At 37.6% G+C, this 21,664-nt stretch overlaps 2 protein-coding genes across 14 annotated transcripts in view; one reads left to right on the top strand and one right to left on the bottom strand.

The window, feature by feature from the left end:
* LOC136854357 (protein trapped in endoderm-1-like) overlaps positions 1-21,664 on the top strand; it is a 229,365-nt gene that overhangs the window by 93,542 nt on the left and 114,159 nt on the right. The window contains exon 1 of one of the 7 annotated variants that reach the window (XM_067130708.1): positions 12,366-12,433. The exons of the other annotated variants lie outside the window; for them this stretch is intronic. The gene's annotated coding sequence lies outside the window, so the exon portion shown is untranslated. Of the gene's footprint in view, positions 1-12,365; positions 12,434-21,664 lie in introns of those variants that run through there. 7 annotated transcript variants of the gene reach the window in all.
* LOC136854304 (protein trapped in endoderm-1-like) overlaps positions 1-21,664 on the bottom strand; it is a 110,911-nt gene that overhangs the window by 35,034 nt on the left and 54,213 nt on the right. The window contains exon 1 of one of the 7 annotated variants that reach the window (XM_067130636.1): positions 3,002-3,088. The exons of 5 other annotated variants lie outside the window; for them this stretch is intronic. The gene's annotated coding sequence lies outside the window, so the exon portion shown is untranslated. Of the gene's footprint in view, positions 1-3,001; positions 3,089-21,664 lie in introns of those variants that run through there. One more of the 7 variants, XM_067130613.1, reaches the window with a different exon arrangement.

A 21,664-nucleotide genomic window follows, 5' to 3' on the forward strand; every position in this document is an offset into this window, starting at 1 on the left:
ATCCTTGATAAGTGTTTTTAATTTGGTAATGACAGGATTAAGTAATAATAATAATGAAGGCTAAGGGCAGCAGAACTGGTATGTGTAGTGGGAATAGCAGTAATATAATGAACCAGAACTGACGCAATACAAGTTGTTAGTAAGTACACGGCCTAACAGGTTTCCATACATATTTTGCAACAAAGTTCTCGACTTTGAAAAGCCATAAATTCATTTTTACCACATCTTTGCAAATATTCTAACTAACTCAAGTGACTGGATTGACTTTGCTAAAGCGTTGCCAGCATGCCTTGCTGCTGAAGACAGCCTAGGTACACACTTCTGCTTACTGATCCTTGCATCATTGCACTGCTCTTGATTATCAACACTGATTTTCACTCTACCATGGATGCAAAACAAAGTAATCAAAAGCGTTTTGAATTAAGAGGGCGCTCTTAAAATCTAGAGCATAGGCTTTAAAGACCAATAAAGGAAGTCGAGAACATATTATGTTCATATTCCATGGTTGTCCATTTGAGCAGCAGAGCCGCCCTTTCAAGGGATGACATCATTCCGATAGCATTTAAGTTGAACATTTTGCCAGAATGAACAACGTTTACAACTATTTAAAACATTGCATTGCATATTAATTTACAAATCAACACACAAGTGAAGATGAAATATACTATCAGTTAGGGATGAACCGATAAGCAAATAGGCCGGTTACCTATTAATCTCCCTTACCTTATTGGATGATGCCGATTAATGGGCCTTTTCTTATCGACAGATGCCGATTAATCGGTCTTGCTTTATCGGCCGATTACCGATTAATCGGCCTTGCCCTATCGACCGCTACCGATTACGCCGGCGATCAGTTCATCAGCGGTTCACAGTAACCAGAGTATTTAAGTTTGATAACCTGTGTTGGCCATGAGAGGCTGTGAGTTGACACGAACAGCTACTCGGGTAGATTCCGTGTTCCAGTTGTATTGGTGATACATAGTTTCATGTTATTCTGATATACTAAGCTACAAAATATCTATTCGCAGACTGATTTCATGTTTCAGAAATCATGCTACAATTTCTCCCCAAATATGATTTATAAATTTTATTTATTGATTAAGTAAGTTAAGTGAATGGTAATTCTTACAAATGGAAAAATTTTGAATATCTTTAAATAAACATGTAATCGGAATCGCCTTACGATTCCATTCCATTTGAGATGATTTGAATAACATGTCTTCTCACCTTCAGGATGGTAAAGGGTTTCTCTTGAACGCTGGCATCCGTTTTCCTATGGGGAGTTATGCCCTCGGGGCAATCCCAAATTTCCGGTTGCGTAGATCAACGCGTTAGAGCCCTGGCAATAAGCTCAAATACCTTGACACTGGTGGGCTTACTTTGTGCCTCTTACGAAATATTTCATGGATTTTTACATGAAGAATACAGTAAATTTTGTGAACATTTCTGTCAACCGTGATTTTCTAGTTCCAGCATTCATACCCATAAAAAAATTAAAAATCGAGAATGGCCGATTATTAAAACCGATTAATCGGCAAATGGCCGATTACCGATTACCTGCCGATTAATCGGTGCAACCCTAGTATCAATCTCACTATCATGAATTACAAACGGAAATAGATTTGAATCCCGCAGCCTACTTTGATTGCGGTTTCGAAACCAAAGGAAAATACGTTTATGATGAAGGATAGAGAAAGAGACATTGTCTTAGATTGAATCAGAACGTAACAAAATTTCCGACCTAGGCAGCATCTCAATTGCGCCAGTTGAAGAAAAGGCTTCCATAAGGACTGAGTATAGCAATCCTTTAATACCTGCACACGCGATCGCACAATCACACGCCGTACACTTTTGTATTATCTACCTATATCTGTCTATCAATATATTATATATATATATATATATATATATATATATATATATATATATATATATATATATATATATATATATATTTATTTATTTATGTATATTTATATAATATATATATATTATATATATATATATATATATATATATATATATATATATATAATATATGTTATTATGGTTAATGCATAATTGTGTATCGTCCACAAGTATTTTCACAGATTTTCAAGGGTTCGAGTATTGTAAATACTGTACATAAAAATAACAAATATACCAAATAACAGTCCCCATCCAGCCAAACCAGTCAGGTTTTAACTGCAGGTAATATTTTTTTATTTTCAATGTATCTGTAATAGTAAGAGTGGCATCCTTTATCCAATTTCGTCGTCGTCAGAACAGCTGATCACAAGGCGCGACCCTCAGTGTGAGAAAATGCTACGGAAACGGGACTGATTTCAGTTAGAAACCGCCTTCGTTACCGCCATTTCTCAACCTTCTTATTTTGATAATACGAGCAGCCTTTAAGAATGCGTGGATATTTTTTGTCACAAATCATAAAGGTCCAAGTGCCTTTAGAACTAGAGTAAAAAATAAATGAAGACATCATTTTAAGTCTTGAGTTGTTCGAGAGTAGATATAAAATTATTTTCTGTTTGCAAAACGCAGACACCTTTCATGAAGGCCATGGGACGTCAGAATGATCTTTCAGTGAGACATTTACAGCATTTCCACTACCCTTTCAGATCGTTACATCAGTTCACACGAATAGATCTTAGTCATATTTATTAAAATGCAGTGTAAGAAGCATAACTAAACACCGTCTTACTTAAAATGTCACAAACCACTGAACTCAGTCCTTCAGATGAATTGATTGATTTGGTTCATCAATCTGCGTTGTGCCAGGGAACATTTTCTCTATTTTCTGTAGTTTTATCACTTAATAACACACTCAAGTTATAAAGAAAATGATTTCGGGCTACAATTTACGAAATGCAAACAGTCCATTTCTCTGAATGAAGGATTCCCGTGCAAACTAAACTACTGGTATTTTTATCAACGTAAACAATGAAAAAAAAAGATGCAAGCTTGGCATTAATGTTTCGAATAAAAGAAAATAACGAGAAGCACTCACTGGTCTGAACCACAAAGACAGCCTGACTTCACACGACCCCCGAGGAATCTATACAACTGCTCTACTTACTGGTAACTGACGACTCGCACATTCGTCAACAAACAGGATGTCACTGTATCCTGCCATAAATGAATTTCCAAGTTTCTGCGCTTTTTGGTGCCAAACTCTCTCTCTCTCTCTCTCTCTCTCTCTCTCTCTCTCTCTCTCTCTCTCTCTCTCTCTCTCTCTCTCTCTCTCTAACTACTCGGTATTACAATATACCCAGAGAGACGTATTCACGGTCCAGATATCCAGACCGTGGACGTATTATTCTTTGTATTGACGAAAACAGAGACCGTAAAAGAAAAAAAAAGTAACGTATACCCTGAGAGAATAGAAGTTAGATTGGGCATAGAAAAGGTAAGCATTTCTTTCTTTTTTAAGCTACATGTTCTCTACACATGAACAGATGAGTTATAAATTGTACATTTTTTTAATGGGGGCGGTTGGGGAGAATGGCGCATAGCTCCAGATACTCGGTTTTATAAAAGTTTTCTCCTGAGCACGTTCCGTTTCCTCTCTATTATACTCCGTTTTGGTAAAACTGTTGGTTCTGACGTATGCCTGTTAGGAATATTTTTCGCTTGATTTCGACACTTTCCTACGGAGCTACAGGCTCCTGTACTTCTTTTCTTTCCCTCTTTCGATTAGCGATACCGCTTATGGCTACCGTGCATCTCTTTTTAGGCCTAACTTTGAGCTGAAGCGCATAGTGTATAGTCTTGGTTTGAGAAAAGATTAAAATAAAGGTGTGTCGTAATTATTCATTGCAAGTGAAATGTAAGGCTTTAGCACTCAGTTATCCTCTGCTTGATTATTATGCATTCTGATGTAGATACTGTTTCGTGAGGAAGAGAGTTTACTGAACTTTGGAGTCATGGGTAAGTTAGTTTAAATTGACGGGACATGAGATCCAGACATAAGGTCAGCGGCCAGTTCCATCACAAGCTCTACCAAGGCAAAGACCCTGACAGATGCGGCTAACGCTGAAAGGACGCCAGGAGCCAAATCCGTTGAATATTCAAAGAGAAAAAACGACATACGCGTAATTGTCATTTTCTAATTCATACTCTTGACTTCTTGATCGTGAATGAAACCCCGGTAGAGAAAACCTCCACAGCATTAGCAACCTCATAAGCGAACACATAAGACGCATCAAAATGCATCGAACCCTTTCTGCCCACAGTGCTGTTAACTTGTAGCTTATAGGAGCGATCACGCTTTCTGGATATTAAGCCCTTTTCTTTCCAATTTCTTTTTCAAGCCATCTATCCAACCTTTTAAACACCTTTCTCCCCTCCTATATCTTTACATTTCTCACCCTTTTATTTCTTCTTTTGCCACATATTCTACGCACTTCATCTAGACCCTTTCAACGTTTTTTTTCTTAAATTCGCATCCAACATCCCCATGTCACTTCGATAGAGGAGAGTTTGTTCAGTGATCCTTTCATACATTCCTCTCTCTCTCTCTCTCTCTCTCTCTCTCTCTCTCTCTCTCTCTCTCTCTCTCTCTCTCTCTCTCACACATACAGACTGTAAATATATATATATATATATATATATATATATATATATATATATATATATATATATATATATATATATATATATATATATATATATATATATATATATATATATATATATATATATATATATATATATATATATGCGTATGTGTGTGTGTGTGTGTGTAATATGTATTTATGGGCCTTGTGATGTGATTGGTAGCCTCCTCACTTCACTACTAGAAGGACCAAAGATCTAACACAGGGGTTTTCAACCTTTTTCTCCCCACGTACCATTTTGGGTATTTTTAATGTCAATAATGTACCCCCATCACTTTGCATAAAGTGGAAAACAAAACAAACGCAGAAAAATATTCCATTGTGTATATTTGCAAGTACTGTACTGAAGGGAAGTAAGTACACAACTCTCCTGACATAACCAACAATATTGTAAACACAAAGAACTCCATAAAAATAAAGAAAATTGTTTATGATTATTTACCTGTGGCTAACGACCCGTAGGGAGAGCGTACCCCGTGGGGTACGCGTACCCCAGGTTGAAAACCCCTGATCTAACCCATGGTAAAGACGGACAGATGGTCAGGCCCCGTTAAAAAACCCACTGTATCCCTGTTGAACCTGTACCTGGGGCATGTAACCCAGCCACATACGTCCATGTAGGCAATGGAACGAAGGGTGATGAACTAAAATAGTAGATTCTTTATGCTGCCATATATTAACGACAGACAATAACGTGGAAGCGGAAGGAAGTCTAATAACGCTTGTCACTTCAGCGGCCTCTTAACTGGAACTGCTTGTGCGTCGCACTTGGCGGGGAAGAATAATAGTGATGCTGCCACGATGAGTAATCAGGCTAGCGGTCTTACAATAAGTATATAGTAATGGTTAAATCATTGATGCATGATAAATGATAAAGTAAACATAATTCTCCTGTAAGATAATAATAAAGTAAATATACATGCAATAGTAATATTTGATATCTTTTGATATCTATACAGAACCAAACAAGTTATTACGTACCTGATAGTTATTAGACGATGTTTAAAAACAAAGGTAGAAAGTGGCATCGAAAGATGAGTTAAAATCTTAATTTGTTGCCAGGCAACATTCCTTGTTACCCGTGTTTTAGTTGAGATAAAACAACTTGAAAATGAGTCGTTAGTTGCCCGGAAAATTTGCTGTATCATGCGACAAGTCTCCGTGAATCATGGGTGATCGTATTAATCATATAATTTGTCATCTGTTGTTGCTGGACTGTTGAGTATCGTTCGGTAGTTCTGCAATAGTCACCAGGTTGCCTGTCACCGTCATAGATTGCCGGAAGAATAACTTTTTTTCTGCAAGAAAACCTGTGATGGATCGTAATAAATCACAAGATGCCTTGTGATGGGTGGAACCGTGGAAGACAACTCGAGAGAAGGCCCTGAGGCAACCTACGACTCCCGACGGCCACGAGCGACATCCGACGACTCTTCCGACTATACGGGTCAACTCTGTGACAGGACTATGGCAGTTGCACTCCTGTCGTACATGTGTCTTGCATCCATTGTGCATTTCTGACTGTTACAATATTTCATGGTGGAGTCGCTCCCAGATTTCTGAAACAACGACGCTGGGGTTCGGAAAAAATGGTTTCCCTTCAGATTGGGCCTTTTGGCAGCAAAAGAAATCTCCAACAATAGACCGACGTTAGAATGCCTTATACAAATAAGAGATTCGAACAGTATAAACGTGTAGGGCATGTAATAAAACTATTGTATTATTGAGATATTTCACCGTCGGGTCTCTCATTCGGTCAAACATATGAACACGGTAGCAAGTTTTCCCGATTATATGCAACATACATATCCATTGCGATGAATCTTGTGATGAATGCGGAAGGTTTAATTCCGGAGTTGAGCTTGTTTTAAGGAGGACACGTGCATTAAGTGCAAACGGATTAATTTCTCAAAAGATAGCCAGGCTGCTGAATAGGCTTTCAATGATGTGCCAGATGGTGGAATTTGGAAACACTAGAGTCACTCTCATGATGTGGCATAATAAGGCAAATGAAATACAGTTCTGTGATAAATATTCTAACTGTTGGTCGCAATAAAAATATGAGCCATTAAATAGCAAAAATATAACAATAAATCAAAGTAATATACGTCGATTACAGCGTTTAACAAGATTATCAATAGCTGCGCGTACATTTCTCAGACACTTTAACAGGGTAAGGTGCTTCCATTAAAAAAAAAAACAATAATACTAATAACATGCCAGGCAGCAGCTGCATTAAAATGTTCTACGTGGTAGTATTTGGGCCGTCCTATTTGGTTGCATTGTGAAGAGGCTTGTATTAGGCCATTCGTACTAACTCGCTTTTACGAACAGTAAAGCTTCATCATACATGATACCATTTCCTTTATCAAGGATTATAATGACCCTTAATTAAACTAATCTCTTTCTTAGAACAAACTTCAGCTTTGTTATTCATTTCTTTGATACGAAGTAGTGATCTTGATGAAGACTGAAATGTATAGTGCGGATTTGGGAACGGAGAGCTGACATCATACACACAGTATATCGCAGTCATTTCATTACCTCCATGGACAATAAGAGAACAAAGCTCGCCTTTCAAAATTTCTACGGGTTCGTCATTCATTATTATGACGTAAGCAGAGCACCTTTGTATGACTAAGTGGCATCCTGTTTTTTTTGTGTATGACAGGCTTCCTTTAAAGAGGATTATTCTAATATATCTCTCTCGAGAAATTCGCATTCTGTCGCTGTGTAAGGTAAGTCGTCTTCCTTCAGCCTCCATTTCTTTCTTCTTTGCAGATTCAAGAATGTTTACAGAAGTTTGAAGAATCGCGTTGCTTCCAAAGTTAACTGAGTATATTATGCAGAAAATTTGAGCTGCTATAAGGATAGCAGTGCGAAGTTTTAAATAAAGGTTTCTCTTGCCTTGAATCTGCGCTAAGGGGCGAGGGGAACGCTGGTTGTACAGTACGTCGATAATCAAGATGCCTTCAAGGTGCTTAAAACTGTTCTAAAGAAAATTCCCAAACAAAGTTCAGACATTTCCCATCAAGAAGGTTGCCACATACCTCTCTGCAGCTCAGTAAAGCAAGTCCTGCTGTCAATGCACTGATCAAACCACAACAACGTTGAAATCTAACATATATTGTTGTTGTGTCAAGTCAGCCTTGCGTCAACACCGAGTGCTTGCTCACTGTCCGTTAATTTATGGGAATAACTCGCGGGGCGTAATCATGAATTAGACTCAGAGTAAACAATCGACGTCACGAGGTTAACCCAATATTGTCTTGATTTAAGGTCGCAAAGGTCAATTTGCGCCTTACAACACACTTCGGCCTTCAAGGATCGCCAATATCCGCCCACAAACTAGGTAAACATCGAGTGACAAAGAACATACTGATTTTCCAGGTAATTAGTGGAATTGGATAGTAGCCTAAGGATCTTAAGGACTGCTCATACACACGTGTGCACAAACTCACTCTCTCACACACACACACATATACATATGTGTGTATATATATATATGTGTGTGTGTATATATATATATATATATATATATATATATATATATATATATATATATATATATATATATATATATATATATATATATATATATATATATATATATATATATATATATATATATATATATATATATATATATATATATATATATATATATATATATATATATATATATATATATATATATATTGCTCGACAGTGAATAATGTTGCCAAGGCCTGATAGACCACTTCATTTTGCAAGCTTTGTACTCAAAGAGAACGGACCCCCCTCGATTTAGGACCAACTTGATGTGGTAAGGGCTCTTAAACCCTAGGAATCTGTTCCCGAGTTTGAGTCCAAGAGTCCCATAGACCATTATATTTTCTTTGAATTAATTTTTGTGGAATTTTCCGCTTTTGCTAAAATTTATTGCACCTGATAAATAGGAAAAGATATCATAACTGGGATTGGGTTTATATCCGAAGCTAAATAGTGGGAACTGTGGTAGGACCATCAGCTGCCCGGTAATGTTCGGACCTGAGAGATATCAAGCGGAACTATTCTTTAGGGTTGGACCACAGACTCCAGGGGGTTCCTGTTCTGGGGATAGGACTCTCGGTATTCTATCCAGTTTGCCCATAACGTGATTAGAGTGGGGATGATAGTATTCTCATAATACCTTCGGTTCTAGCAAGCAGGTTTGGCTTACACTTGGGCCACTATGATCGTGTTGTGCCATCCCTTGTGGGGTAGGGACACAGAGATTTGGGAGTCAGTTCTCACTTGTGCCATTGGTGGAAGAATAATCCCCATGAAAGGCTGATGATATCTTTTTAAGGTTTTTAGGTTTATTATTATTATTTTTTTACCCCTCTCAAATCTTTATGTCTAGCATTTATAAGGATTTGAGTACCCCTGGACCCTCTGATGGTGCTTTTCTGGCACAGATGACGACCTCTGCACCCACCTTGGAGATTGAAATTTCTCCAAATGTTGATGACTTCTCCAAAAATAAATTGGCAAAAAGCAGTAATAACAAATATCGTGATCCCCCTCCTGACTTCCCCTCCTCTGGACCCTCTAGCTATGCTTCATTGATGACGACCTCAAGCAAGGACACAGACTTCTCTAAGAAGTCTTCATCCAAAATTAAATCCTCAACACAGCCAGGTTGTGTGAAAAATCTGAGAACGCTCCATATTGAAGACTTACCAGTCTGTTGTGATTATGAAATGATCTCGACAGCTCTGAAATCATTTGGAACTGTTGTAGAAATCAGGATGAACTTTATTGATATTGAATCTAAATGGGAAGCGTGGGTTACCTTAGTAGCCATGATGAAGCTCTAAAGGCTAGTAAGAGTGCCATACAAATAGGTCAAGCTACAGTATAGCCTTAACAGACAAAGTTCCCAAAGACATGGACGTTTATGTGCCGTTTAAATGGGCTCAGGATAAACCAGAGAGAAACCAGAATGCAGAAGTAAGTCCTCCTAAACCTCCTATGTGGTTGGTAGCTTCAACCAAGGAGGAAAATTATAACTGCTATAAATTTTGCAGGTTTCTTCAGAAATAGGTGGGAGGAATAAAGAGCGGTGATATTTCTCGTTTTGGGAAGAACACCATTCTTATTCATGCCAAATCCACAACCCCAGCATATATGCTGACCTTGTTGGACATAAAAAATGATGAAATGATTACGAAGATCAAGCCCCACTTAAGCTTTAGTTATGGGAGAGGAGTACTATTTGATAAAGACCTTTATGACAGAAATGAGTCCCACTTCAGCTTGGAGAGTGAAAAAGGCAGCTATTGCCAACATGATCATTTTAACCTTTGTAGACTCTGAAGCACCTTCTCGTATATTTGAAAATGAAAGGGTATGAGTACGCCCTTTCCAGCAAGACCAATGCAGTGCTATCATTGCTTTAAGTTTGGCCACCCATCAAAAAACTGCAAAAATGCTAAAATTTGTATAAACTGCTCAAAATCTGTTAATTGTCAACTGGAACATAAATCCAATAACAAAAATTGTTAAATTTACAAATTTGAACTGTCTGCACTAAATAAAGCCAATGCAGAGCACATAAGTATCAGTTTTGCAAAAAGACAATTGGGACAACAACCTAGGAGCTATGCTCAAGTTCTTAAGCCACTATCCCTATCTATCACTAGGGGTGCAGTGGCAGCACCCTCTAATGTAGTAGGTGCATCAACCCCTGTGGTAGTGGCCCAGCCATCTGGGTCAGGTGCTCCACCTGTTGAGGCTAGAGCACAAGCCTCCAAGGAGGGTAAGAAGGCACTTAACCCAGCGACCTTGGAATTGTCTCAGGCAGAGTCTTTGCCGGATTTAATGAAGACTGAGGAGCAAAAGCACCAAAAGAGGAGACGTTCCCCCTCATCCTCTCCCCCAGTTAACATGAATCACTTAGTAATATGTACAAAGTACTAAGCTCGATGCAAGAACCCCAGCCTGAATTTAAACAAACTGACAAGAAAGGGAAACAAAATGGCACCAGTAAATCAAGAGATAATAAACCAAACCTGTCAAGACCAGTCCTTTCCAAATCACCTCTTGATAATACTCATAAACAAAAGAGAGCAAATGAGAAGGCTCCATTCAAAGGGCCTTCCACCAAGCCCAAAATATAGCTTTCACGTCAATATTACAATGGAACTGTAGAGGTCTTAGGGCTCGAAGTGAAGAGCTGAAGGAACTGCTCCATGACCATAGCCCAGGTGTTGTGTGTCTCCAGGAAACTAAGCTTGGAAGCACACAATATAATCCTGGGTTAAATTACAGCATATATAATTCTCCACCACCAATCGGAGTTAGAGCTAAGGGAGGTGCAGCAACTATTGCGCATAAGTCGTTGCAACACTCCTTGCTATCAGTTAATACTCATCTCCAAGCTGTAGCAGTAACTTTTATTTTAGACAAGCAAATTACAGTTTGCTCCATCTAACTTCCTCTTGATTTAGATTTCACTTATAATAATATTCATTTACTGATCAATCAGATTCCTACTCCTTTCGTCCTCCTTGGTGATTTTAATGCTCACATCCCCATTAAAGAGACAAAGAAGAAAGATCGTCCGGCAGGAGAAGTCAGAATCAAGTTTTTGGAGCATGACGAGAAGCATATGAATGACAGGAAAATCTATACTGACGGATCAAAGTCGGAAGATGGAGTAGGATGTGCAGTGGTGTGTGAGGGGGAATCATATATAAAAAAGGTATCAGACTCCTCATCCATATTCACTGCTGATGCAACAGACATAGTTGATGCTTTAAATCCTGTATCTGATAAGAAATTTAATTCCACAGTAATATATAGGGACTCAAGGAGTGTTTTAGAAGCCCTAAAGAAGTTTAACCCTACCCATCCCTTAATTCAAATGGCTCAGGAATGGCTTTTTTTTATCTCTGTTTACCACAAATCAGTAAAGTTTTGTTGGATTCCTGGGCACACTGGTCTAGAAGGGAACGAACTGGCTGATAGTAAAGCAAAGGATGCTGCAAGATGTGATTTCTTAACTAATAAGGTGCCACATTTGGATATGCGTCCAGTTACCAGACGATATATTCGTACACAATGGCAGCAGAGATGGGCTTCCCCAATTTTATCCACAAATAGGAAGTACAGAGACATTGGAAAAAGTATCGATTTTTGGAGTTTGGGTTTTAATCGTAACAGAAGATTTGAGATTATCCTAACACGGTTTAGGATTGGCCATACCCGCTTCACTGACTGTGGTGGTCAGCTGTCCGTTGAGCACATGTTGGTGCACTGTCCTAAATTTAATCGCATTAGGGCAAAGTACTTACTAACTGGGAAGACTATTTTACAAATTTTAAATGATGACGTTGAGGTAGATAACCTTATGAGTTACCTGAAGGAGTCTGGTTATTTTAATGAGATATGATTTCAGTATATATTTAATAAAGATTTTAGTCATATTTATTCTTATACTAAGTACATATTTTGAATATAAAAGTTTAATACATACTTATTTTTTGTTGGTTCTGTAATATCATTCTGCATTTTTTACGTTCATATTTTAACACTGAATTTTACTAGTATGTCATCACTCACCTATTCATTATCAATTATATCTTTAATTTATATACAGTATTTCACCTTCATTACGGCGCTGAATAATCCTGATGGGTTACGGAGCTTGGTCTTCAAGACCTAAGTTCCAAAATCAATTAGTCGATCAAAGAGAGCGGATCTCTTAATTTCCGAGTTGTTTATAAGCAGGTAAAACCGGAGCTGAACGCCAACTTGTCCCGTATACAATTACCAGTGATATGGTTTGTTTTTAGGAGGTAGGCAACAGGTCAACAGCCATTTTACTTTGTATTTGATGGTTGTAGTTTGCATGCTCTTTTCCTTTTATGTTTGTATTTTTAAATTGTATTGTCTGTTCTTTTTATTTTTTTATTAGCTTTTTTAATCGTAGGTACTGTTTGTATTCTCAGTCTTGTATCTTTTTATTTGTTTTACCCACTTTGTTGAGCTTTAGTAAGACAGTTTATTTCCATGAAATGTATTTTCAACTATTTTTGTACTTTGTCGATATTTTGATCCTGTTCGTGAAGGTATATTCCTCGAAAGCTGGCAAAATAAAATGTTCTACCTGGCCTTGGCAATATTATTCATTATCAAGCTAAGATTTCCAAGTAGCTGCCTAATTACTGAGACTATATATGTGTGTGTGTGTATGTATATATATATATATATATATATATATATATATATATATATATATATATAATTTTTACTATATACACGCACATACACATATATATGCATACATGTATCATATATAGTGTGCGTATAGTCATTAATAATAATAAAAATAGAAGTAGCAGCATTAGTAATAATATTAATAAACGTGCTCGGATGTTTCTTCTAAGCTGTATTGATTAAGTACGAGAAATCACAAGGAAATGATTAAAAGATCGATTTAAAACTCTTGGCAACAAACAGCACAGAAAGGCGAAGTTCGTGAACAGTTCCGTAATTTACGTATACGCATACCACATTAGTTACAAAGTCTACGGGCAGCACCAGCTCCGTTTACGGGGGAGGGGGAGTAGGAGGGTGAGGGGATAAAAGGGGGGAGGAAGGACGAGGGGAGGGGAGAGTGAGGGGAAGGGGATGGAAGCGTGAATGGGAGGGGGAATACGCGGCTAAATTAACACTTGATCGTGTGCTCCAGTGTGGAAACAAACAAACAAACGTTTCAGAGTTTGTGTTACCCAGAAGAAAGAAAGAGGTAGAGAAGTCGCCATCAAGAATACTGGAGTAGGAGGATCGAGACAGCAGCTGTTGCATGTGAATGAAGCGCTTCCGAGACCGATCAATAAGTCAAGTAATGTTGCTCATATATTTAGTAATGAGTATATTAGCAGTAATAAGCCTAATAGGAATAAATGCTCTGTACATAATTGCGATAGTCCCCAGAATAGTTTCTACTCTCGTGCATTAGAGATTTCTGGTGAAACTGCACAGCCAATGCAGTTTTGGTTAAGCACTTCGTAGAAATATACGAGCAATGGGATTCATTTACAATGTTAATCTCATTTGGAGATATTCTTGTCAAAAACAATAAGTATGTTGCATTTCTGTGCAAGCGTAACATGGCCATGAAAGAGAGAGAGAAAAAATGATAACACCTTATTCTGTACATGGTAATTATTGTTCTGGTAAACAAATTGGTGAACGTAGCATAAAAACCCCGCTGTATAGGCATTACCTGAGGTTCTTTGCAGCGTCCCGTTGGCCCCTAGCTACAACCCCTTCCGTTCCTTTTTACTGTACCTCCGTTCATATTCACTTTCCTCCAACTTACTTGATACCCCCCTGTAACTATTGTTTCATGGTGGAACTGCGAGATTTTCCTCCTGTTACACCTTTAAAACCTTTTTACTCGCAATTTCCTTCTCAGCGCTGAATGACCTCATGGGTCCCAGAGCTTAGTCTTTGGCCTAAATGTCATATGCCATTCCATTCCGTAACGTAAAAGCAGTATGAAAGGCGTGGATAGCGCCTTGCCTTGGCCGAAAGGCAAGACAACTTGACGATGTCTGCAGCACCTTAAGCTTTTTCATTCTTATTTCTTACACTCGAAATCTACTGTGACAGATTTCACTTGAGTTATTTATTGTCTGTTTACTATTTTTGAATGTCAATGAAAAGTTCCTTGGAAAAAATGTTAAAGAAAATTGTTTTTAGCATAATAATAATTAGTGTTTTGAAAACAAGGCTGAAACAACCGTGATTTTAGAATTTATCACTGAAATAGTGGGGTTACAACAGGCGTGGTGGCTGTTAATACAACTAAAAAAATTATAATACTGTAATTTTAGACGTAGATTTGTCCTGTATTGCAATCACTGGAAATTTTCATTTAGAGAGCACGATATCCCACCAGGTGAAATACTGCTTCTGCTGCAAAAGCAGCCACCATACGTGCAAGAAAACACTACTTGACCGATTTGATGACATCGTAAATTCATTACCTTGACACGTAAGAGAGAGAGGGAGAGAGAGAGAGAATTTGACGTTACCAATGTTAAATGGATCCTTTTCTAAGGAAACAAACCCTTGTCGGAATTTAGGGGACATAGGTAATGGGATGGAACCAGGACACTTAATTTGTTTACAGTTGAGACACCTTCATTATACTGTAGCATTATCTAAGCCGTGATGACGCACCGTCTCCCTTGAAGGCGATGAATGTTCACAGGACGTGACGAACGCAATGTTTTATGTTTATCACCTTGAAGGCCTAATTACAAACCTTTCATTAGCGTTTTCATCATTTTAATATCAAAGCGAAGACTGTCAGCAGGGCGGGATTTCCTTTTTCCTGCATATTACGAACAGGAGACCTTAAAAAAATTAAAAATCTCTAGAATATTTTATATGACGTAGTTAAATATCTGGTTAAACTGAAAAACGTTTATCAAGCAATTATTAACAAGCTTGATTACGAAATATTCTAGGCTTCTTAGAAAATATAACAAGGATATAATATTCCAAGTCCTCTCTGAAACGCAGACGCTAAAGGCCCTTGTAAGTTGTTGCTGTTCTTGCGAGATTAAACTGGCCTTTTGCCAGCACAACATACTCGCGCGAGAATCAAAGCAGGGAACGACAGATTCTCCTTTTGAAGCCAGGGAAAACAGAAAAGGAAACAATGTTTAAAGTCGAACTCAGTGACTTAGGATTACTCATTACCGCATGGACGGCGTGAGAAGTGGTACCCTCAGGAGTTTTCCGAGGCCACATGAGATGCGGGCGGACACTGATAATGGAACAGTGGGCGAAATAGAACTTGTGGGAAAGTTCTCTGGTAGGTGACCTGAGCGTTAGGTCATCACTTCAATCAGATGGCTTCCTAAATTTCAATCCTGTGACGGAAAACAAAAGAAGAAGCGTTCTCAATGTGAAAGCAATTACAAACAGGCGGGTAAAGCGAAAGCAGTATCTATGATGAACAAACTTACCACACCTAGAGAAAATATTTGACTAAAACCGTACAGAATCAAAATATATCGGCAATTTAATGTGGATTTAGTTTAAGCGACCAACACATGATCTTAGTAGGTATGTTTGCCTCGTATCACAGTGTGAACTTAAATTCGTGAGTAATTTCTGACGTACGTATATTTTATGGTACTAGATTGAAACTAACACATTGGCGAATGGAACGTAACTTTTTCATTTGTTCAAAAACGCGTCAGAATTTGCATGTTACTGCTAATCTTTACCGTTATAAATATGATACTGCTAATCTTTATGAACTCTCCTGTTATTAAAAAAAGGTACTTGGGGGTTTATATGTAATCGCTATGTAATCTCTTACTTTTTTCTTTTTACATATATATGTGTGTGTGTGTGTGTGTGTGTGTGTGTGTGTGTGTGTGTGCGCTTGGCGTTGTTGACCTGTCAGGCTGTGACACCTTTGTCACGCAACTACAGACAAACTGCCTTTATATATATATATATATATATATATATATATATATATATATATATATATATATATATATATATATATATACATATATATATATATATATATATATATATATATATATATATATATATATATATATATATATATATATATATATATATATAGTATATAGTAAAGTTAATTTTTATCCTAGCAAATTCATTTTAATCATTTTGAAGTTGGATAGTTTTAATTTTTCGCAGTAAATTACAAAAACATAATAACAAAAACAAAAAGTCACAATGAATTGTTGAAGTTAGCTAAAAACAAAATTGTAAGTACGTCAGTGTAAAAAACGCGCTAAAAATAAACTTGACAAATATATTTTTTGCACGGTGTAGAACCACGAGATGCCACCTTTCCCGCGATCCAATTTATTTCTATTTTTGTTAGCCATTGCACAGTAATGCGTATTAGACTTATATTTGGTGGTATAGGTATATTATTTGTACAATTTAAACCCCGTAGGCCCAGGGGATAGTGTCTTCAGTGCACCTTATGCGGTGCACTGTAGGCAGTATATCTTAGTTTAACCAGACCACTGAGCTGGTTAACAGCTCTCCAAGGGCTGGCCTGAAGGATTAGATTTATTTTACGTGGCTAAGAACCAACTTGTTCCCTAGCAACGGGACCTACAGCTTATTGTAATTTCTATCACCAGAAATAAATTCCTCTAATTCTTCATTGGCTGCTCGGAGAGTCGAACGCTGGGCTAACAGCGTGCTAGCCGAAAGCTCTACCCACCCTTCCAATGAAGAACTTGATTCACAGTGCAACAGCCAGATTTTCCTCCTGTTAACCTTTCATTTTTTCCTCCTGTTAACCTTTCAAACCTTCTTTACTGTCAGTTTCCGTTTCATCGCTGAATGACCTCATAGGTCCCAGCGCTTGGGCTTTGGTCTAAATTCTATATTCCATATTCTGTACAATTTAAATATCAGTTACATATATTATACAGTTAATCGTTTTCATTTAGAGCATTCTGTGAAGACAAGGACTCATTTTTAAATAAATTTCTAATTTAAACCTATATGCTAATGTACTTGATATTGTATAATGTGTATTATTTGTACCATTTAAATACCAGTTTCATTTATACCATTAACGTTATCATTTATAGCAGTTGGGCAATACAGGGAATCATTCTTACCAACATTTCTAATTTCCGCCTGTGTATTTGCTGGCTATTGTTGACGTAGAATACAATGCAGAATGAATCCAATTTTACCATCATTTTTGAAGGCAAGGGTAAGGGTACGCTACTTGTATTCTTATATCTACCTGCGGTGTGCATAAATATCATGCGTTACTGAAATCGACTGTGTTCCGTGACCCAGTCAGCACTCTCATCTTGCACAGAATTCAGATACGACATTTGCCAATTGCTGTTGCTGAAATGCTGTCAGTTTTGAGGTAGCACTCCGGTTGATGTAGGTAACACTTTTCATTAATGCATATGGGTAATTTAGTATACTGCATAAAGCACAAAAAAGAAAATAGTGCTGCACTATTCATATTTTCTCTAATATTAATATGATTTCCTTACTCTTAAGACTTATAATTTCTACAATTACACCTTGTTTCTAGAACTACTTCTGCTACTGTCACCATCTGCCTGCCTACCAGACATGTCATAACAATACCCAGAATTATCACTACTTCTATTAGGCTGACATTTCATCACAGGCATTGCGACGACTTATACCGAAGTCGGGGTTGGGGGTGGAGTAGAGGGAGGAGGTACAATATCCTGTGCCAGATCTACGCACTTAAGGACAGCCGTTTTATATATATAGATATATACTGTATATACTATATATGCCCTCTTAACTTCTCGAACTCTTCGCGCGTTTTTGGATACGCTTGTCACTACAAAGCCTTAAGATCCAAGTACAAGAAATATGAAGATATTATGAGGTCAGGTCGGCAACGTGACCTAGTTGTGACATGGAACCCGGGTTCGTTTCCCGCTACCGGACATCATATCTTCATATTTCTTGCACTTGGATCCAAAGGCTTTGTAGTGACAAGCGTACCCAAAAAAGGGCGAAGAATTCGAGAAGTTAAGAGAGCATTGTGGCTATTACAATTACGTATCTGGTAAAAAGTGACCAGTAGTTTCTACACAGACACACACACACACACACACACACACACACACACACACACACACACATATATATATATATATATATATATATATATATATATATATATATATATATATATATAGAGAGAGAGAGAGAGAGAGAGAGAGAGAGAGATTTTATGCATTGTATTAGTACATATGAGGCCAACATAAATCCTGAATAGGTGGGACGAACAACGAAAGCCAGAACACTGTAGGAGGGACGAGGAAAAGAAGTTTTAGCACGGGAGCAGTATATATACTTAATTTTTTAAAACGCAGAAGCAGATTATGCAGAATAACCTTTGTGATGATGTATCAACGCAAATCTGAAATCACCTGAACACCCAGGAGTTTGATAGGAATGAGAGGCTCAAGTTATATTTAAAAAAAAAAAAAACAGAATTGGATGAAAACGGGAACAGAGCCCTTAATTTAAGTTATTAAGTTATAGGATTACCATTCGCGCAAGCACACGAGACCGTGATTGGTAGACAATGAAAGTGACATCGGCTGTATAGTAAACACAATAAAAGATGCTGAAAGAATAACGTACAAGTAATATGGATTGTTAAGGTATCGGAAAAGGCAAGAATATGAAAAAAATAGGATGACAGTCACTGATAAAGAAGAAATGGTAGACGAGGGAAAGGCGTGCTAGGAAACACTACGGCCGTCCACATAAGGCTAGAGAAACGTTTACATAAGTAGTAAAGCCGTGACCAAGGAGACTGTGACCGAGCCTTTGCGAGACTGGCAGAGATGTTCACCTTAGCGAAAGTAGCAGCTAAATCATCCGGACGATAATTGTTAGGGTTAAGGTGATCAAACACATGCCCGATTGGCCTGGGGTTTATCCAAGGAGACACGTGCACTCCATTCTGCTTAGGGATTGCTTACACACACGTACACTGAGGACTTGCTTTGTGGGTATCTCAAGAAGGCAGATTACATATCAGTTATCAGGTCATGTATCATACAGTACTGTACAAATGTGGGAGAGGCAGTATCCCTCTTGCCCGTTGTGACTTCCTCCTAAACGTCTGCAGAGGAACACATCTGTACAGTAACCTGCTCGTAAATAGTCAAAAGAGGAATACTGTTCGTTTCTGAGTAAAATCACAAAGGAAAAACAGGGTTTTTCTCTAAAGATCACTAAAATAATAAAAAACTTTCTAGCACTTTTAATAATTGGAAAAGTCAGATATCAGTAATAAAAAAAGCCTAACACTATCGTTGCTATACTTTGTTAAGCTCTTTGAAAACTAGTCGTACAATGATCTCGAAGATGTGGCCCAGCAATTTGTCGGCTCTGACCACACCTCAACCCTCGTGTAAAATATAATGAGTATAGCTTTGGTTATCCGACCAGCAGTGACTGCGTTTCATGATTATATAACGTGTATATAACAGGGCGGAAAAAACAGGGACTGGTATCCAAAATATGTAGGCATCTCAGTGACTTCATGGATTGTAAGCGGGCCGAGTCAATCTAGTTATTTTCAGAAATAATTAGGAGACTAAGATATTTCCACAAGCTAGATTTGGTCTCACATACTGTAACAGGTAGGTGATAATCCATATCCCATGAAATAAAATATTAGTCTCCTTATTAAATGTATAAGCCTTTTCATAATTCTGATGATCCTTTACATTCAGATCTTCTTAGGCTACAACTTCTACCGCGAATTACTACACATGTAATTAATTTGACGGAGTTGTCTTTTTCGTCGTGACGTTCAGTGCCACACAGTTTTCTGTTAGTGTTATACCACAGGTTCAGACTTAGTGTAAATGCTGTTTTGTTGAGTACTTTCACTCGTCCCATTTTATAGGTTAGTTGTTTTTTTATTTGTGTGTAGTTGGTATTTCACATATTGTGTTTATTCTTTACTTCTGCATTTGTTTCTGTAACTGGGCTGCTTTCTATTTCTCTTTGACCAGGAAAAATCTGCTTTTCCAACTAGTGTTGCACCTTAGTGAATAATAATAATAATAATAATAATAATAATAATAATAATAATAATAATAATAATAACAATAATAATAATGTATTCAGTGCATGATATTGTATTGCATGAAGTATACGCATAAATTTCAATCTAGGATTATTTCCATAGCGCCGATCCTGTTACAACATAAACGAGAGTCAAATGTACGAGGCGTGTCCTGAATATCAAATAAGATTGCGTAATCCGTGTTCTCACCGCTTACGTGGTATTTTTAAGTTGATTCAAAACTGGAAACCCACCGTGAAAACGCATAATCAAGTTAATTTGATAATAAAACCACAGCCTAAATCTCTTTCTTCTTTGTTAATTGTCACTGACCAACAACTGCAGGATATGAGATAATGACAAAAATGCAACTAACCTCAGCAGACACGTTCTCTGGTGGGCACTATCGAACAGGACTAAACATGTTACATAGGGAAATACCCTACTAAGCTACCACGTGTTATTGGTGGGCTCACCTTTGAACTTATGCTTGAGAGCAAAGTCTCAGACTCATGACTTTTACGCAGTATGAAAAGAACAACGATTTCGCTTTCAGTGCCCTCGGAAGACATTCCCCTCTAAGGAAAGTGGCACTTCGGACGATTTGGTTCCCAGGGAGTTTTAATCAATGGGAAATTTTATCATCAGGTTTGTTGTTACAACTCGCTAGAACTAATGCAAAACCCGTATTGATCACAGTATGAGTGCACATCCAGGCACACTTGAGGCTATTTCAAAGTTACTACATCGAGATTAAAGAATGATCATTTTCCCACATAGAATGAACACTGAATTGCAAATGAAATACCTGAGAACATTTCCTAAATCTCTCGCTCTCTCTCCCAGCCAAGGTTAATAGAGGGACCTTGCTCCCTGCGAAGACACATGCAGCATTGCCGCGCTACCATGCCATCTCCTCCATTAATCCGACAGCTACAGTATACACAAAGGAACCGTAAAAACAGCCGCAAATTAAACACATACGTCAGAGAAGAGGCCAAGGCAGCACTACCGGATGTTGTATAGAAACAAACCTTTAACCTAGTGTAAAGACATCACGTATTACATTATGCATATTTATCTTTGTAGAAAAAAAATTCCTCATACAAATTAAATATCAAATAAAGGAACCTTTTGAAACTGTGACAGGTTGCTGGTAGTGATGGTTGCACAATAAATATCGGTGACCAAAAAGAAAATACTGAAAATTGCATCTCGCTCTTTTCAAAGTTTCTGGACACTAATAGGTATAACTACATACTAATTTGCGAAGAAATTTGAACAATTCATTTTCTTGTGTTTGCACTTACAAAACGCGGACACAAAATGGGTCTCCAGAGCTGTTTTAAAAGAAAGAGAGAATACGTTATGTGATAATTCATCTAAAACGATTATATATCCACTC

Source organism: Macrobrachium rosenbergii, chromosome 3 (genome assembly GCF_040412425.1).
Source record: "Macrobrachium rosenbergii isolate ZJJX-2024 chromosome 3, ASM4041242v1, whole genome shotgun sequence".
Taxonomy (NCBI): domain Eukaryota; kingdom Metazoa; phylum Arthropoda; class Malacostraca; order Decapoda; family Palaemonidae; genus Macrobrachium; species Macrobrachium rosenbergii.